The sequence below is a fragment of the Adiantum capillus-veneris genome, chromosome 5 (assembly GCF_014529385.1).
Source record: "Adiantum capillus-veneris isolate H3 chromosome 5, ASM1452938v2, whole genome shotgun sequence".
Taxonomy (NCBI): domain Eukaryota; kingdom Viridiplantae; phylum Streptophyta; class Polypodiopsida; order Polypodiales; family Pteridaceae; genus Adiantum; species Adiantum capillus-veneris.
This window is the reverse complement of record NC_140935.1, coordinates 119,452,499-119,456,354: the sequence shown is the minus strand read 5'-3', so window position 1 is coordinate 119,456,354 and position 3,856 is coordinate 119,452,499. Positions and strand designations below refer to the sequence as shown.

At 39.3% G+C, this 3,856-nt stretch overlaps 1 pseudogene; it reads right to left on the bottom strand.

Annotated features, from left to right (window-relative positions):
- Nucleotides 1-1,887: 1,887 nt before the first annotated feature.
- Nucleotides 1,888-2,674, bottom strand: LOC147457997 (uncharacterized; annotated as a pseudogene).
- Nucleotides 2,675-3,856: the final 1,182 nt, after the last annotated feature.

Sequence of the window (3,856 nt, the reverse complement as noted above, 5' to 3'; positions counted from 1 at the left end):
CACGCAACGACTATATGACGTGCAGGGTTTAATAAGTGATCTCTCTCCACTCCCTCTCTCTCTCACACACACAGTACATACAACAATCTAGCTCTAATGCTCTCTCTCTCTCTCTCTCTCTCTCTCTCTCTCTCTCTCTCTCTCTCTCTCTCTCTCTCTCTCTCTCTCTTCTACACACACACACAAACTCTAGCTCTCGAGTGGAACACACACACCCACAAACTCTAACTCTCTCTCTCGTGCCGGTGTTCTTGCATTTGTGATTGCTCTCGTTGCCCATATATTTGTTGGCATTTCGCATAGTAGTGCGGACGTTGATCGGACCAGTGCGTACGTAAGCGATATAAATTTACAATTTCGGCTTCACGATGAATTATGGTAAACAGCTCTCTCTCTCTCTCTCTCTCTCTCTCTCTCTTTTTGCTAATTTTTTAAGTTAGAACTTTAAATAAAAAATAGACGATTATGTTTGTTTATTAAAAATATATATTAAAATAAAATAGTAGGCCCTCAAGCCAATATAAAATCTCAAACCTATGATTTTTGTCATGTAGCACACATTTCTATAAGTCCTAAATCGGCTCCCTTTGTTCAGTTAAGAAAAAAATTATTGATATATAACAAAAATAATTCTTGCGTACTTGGTACATGTTGATACTTGGTACTTGGTACTTGGTCCTTGCTTTAATTTGGATGTAGGTTCCATAATGAAACTTCGTACTTGCAATTGGTACATGGTCCATCGTATTAATTGGTCGGTGTAACTTTGTGGTACTGTAATAACTGTAATAAATTAACATGAAAACAATAAAACCTCTTTAGTGTTAGATTTGGTATAAGGTACTTGGTACTTGATTTGGTACAAGATATCTAGAATCTGACACTTAGCGTAAAATCTGCTACCTTTACAAAAAATATGAAAATCAAAGCTTGTTAATACTAGATCCTGACATAGAAACCAAGAAAACTTGTTAGTGTTAGATTTGGTAGTTGATTTAGAGTTTGGTATCAGGTTCTATAATGAAACTTGATAGTTGTCGTTGGTGCATGGTGCATGGTACATGGTACATGGTACATGGTACAGGTTCTATAATGAAACTTAATAGTTGTCGTTGGTGCATGGTACATGGTACATGGTACAGGTTCTATAATGAAACTTAATAGTTGTCGTTGGTGCATGGTACATGGTACATGGTACATGGTACATAACTTGAAACTTGGAGTGTATGATGCTTGTAGTTGGTGCATGGTACATGGTACATGGTACGTAACTTGAAACTTGGAGCGTATGATGCTTGGTACTTTGAAACGTCATAGTTCAAATCTTCATCTTCAAAAAAACATTAGAAGCCTTTTTAACAATGTGAAAACCGACCGGGCGAAAAGCCACAGGCGGTGACCCAAAACCAGGACAACGACAACTGAACAGAAAGACTAGTGTCCCTAACGATATTTCTTTTATATTCTTAAAGACTTACACGAGAGTGCTATAAGATCAAAATGCTTTAATTTTGAGAAGTAGAGCAACTAACAGAAAACTTAGGACTAGGTTTCACATGCCACATCATCATTTGGTAGCACAATGACCATGATTTCAATCCATCTTTAAATATATATATATATATATAAAGACAAATAAATAACATTGAGATGGTTACTTAGGTTAAATTATCTTATCAACAAATAGTTAATTTTTTGACAATAGACAAATTCAGTGATGCAACAAACACATGTTAGTATATATCATCAGTAAGTTTATGTACATGTGTCCAAAATGTGTGGTGATCAATCCTCACATATACAAAACAAATCTCATCATCACATACGATGTAGTAATGCACACTGAAAAATACATATATAACGATCCCAAATATGCAAAAGAAATCTCTACATAGGATCACTATGTGATCCATCACTACTGGAAGAATCACTATCATCGGTCTCATGATCGCTAGTGCCACCACCACTTGTCCGAACCGTGGGACTACGACTGTCCCCATCTCCGCGATCGTCACCATCATGGCCAGTGATTGGGCCACTGCTCCTCTCAGCCTCTCGACATCGCCCCTCGGCCTCCTGTCGAGCCACCTCTATCATATCAGCCTCCCCATGCTGCTCCTGTATTAGTTAGTGAAATAAAAAAAGAATATATTGCAGTTACCATGAAAAAAACTACAAAGCAAAACAAAGATACGTACAAGTGGATCTAGAGTGTCAGTAAGTGTCTGACACAAAGCACGGTAGCCGCAGTATGTGGCGTACTCTATCTCCTATGCCGTCGGTGCACGACCATAGTCTTTCTTCTACATTAAGACACAACCAAAGACTTATTAATTTTTGCATTTAATAATACTACCTTTAAAAGTTAAAATGTGAATGGTCTATACTCACAAATGTGGCCACAAATCCATCTCGTCCCATCCACCCTAGTCTAGATGTGTGACGTAAAGCTACTCTCTTTCTTGCTGCCTCCTAATCAAATTTGAATAAACAAAATAACATAGATTAGAGAAAAGTTAGAATCAATCTAGGAAAGTTCATATTAATTCTAATATATATTACCAAAGGCACACACCTTTTGTTGGGAAAAACTAATGCCTAGGCGCATCTCCTTGCGGAAGAATTGCCATGTCTCCATGCAAATGGTTGCCTTTCTCTTGTTTGACGGCACCATACAATAGCGCCTGTTTATTTTTTAAATTACAATAAGCGTTAGAATATACCATATAGCTATTAGACTTCAATGTTTTGTTACTTTTATTGAATTTTTTATTTTGGTCATTTGATAAATGTCTCATGTTTTTATGGTAATTGAAATCCAGATTCGGATCAATCAGAGGGTACACCACCACCTCCTACTAGTGGTAGCCGGGGTGCACAGAGTTTTGATACTGCACATAACGACAGATCTTGCAAGGTTTTGCGAAATGTTGATATAGTTATCTGGCAGACATTTGGTCATCGATTGAAAGGTATTTTGGCAGCAATCATCACTCACATGTATGTCATTTGAGGTGCCGTTGAGTGGTACTCCGGCAAGAGCGGGTATGCTCATATGTATGACTTTGTGAGGTGATTCCGGTCAAGATGATTCCGGTGGAGTTTAGGTCTGATTTGGTTTACATTTGCTACTCATTGTTGGTTGCTCTTTTGCTAGCATTATGGCTGATTTTTCATTTGACTTCCAGCGTTATGGTCTGACACAGTTTGATGGTGCAGATTTTGTTGCTTGGAAGGAGCACATGCTTGTTGCATTGGCGGATGATTGCAGAGGAGGCTGAGATGTCAGAGATTATGCAATCATTTCTTTCTATGCTCGACAGTGAGCATGGGGATATAGTTGTGCAGGATATATCTTCCAGTAGACACCAAGAGCAGCCGGTTTGCTCTGAGGTTTCACGATAGGTTGATGCGTCTTTTGCAGACAGTCAGGAGATGAATGTGGCTGACAGACCTTGTCAGTCAGATATGCCTATTGCTAGGGATATATATATGTTGATGCATGCTCCATAGAGGTAGCAGGGCCCGCTAGCATTGCATCGGCATTCGGTGGTCTCATGTATGAGATGCTGATCTTGAGACCGGATATCGCAGCTGTAGTGGGAGCATTTGCAGTTGGGGTTGTCAATCGTTTGTTGACTGATGATGGCATATTGCACGAGGGAGATATGCAGGTATTGCATACATACTTGCAAGTGATGACGATGGTGAGACGACGACGCCAACCATACTTTGAAGCGTCAATATGGGTCTTCATAGATTATTTTTGCATCTACACTTCATGCTCCCTCCATTTGAGTAAAGTTTATGATGGCCTGATGTTGGACGGATATGCCGCGACGTCAGCACAGCGAGA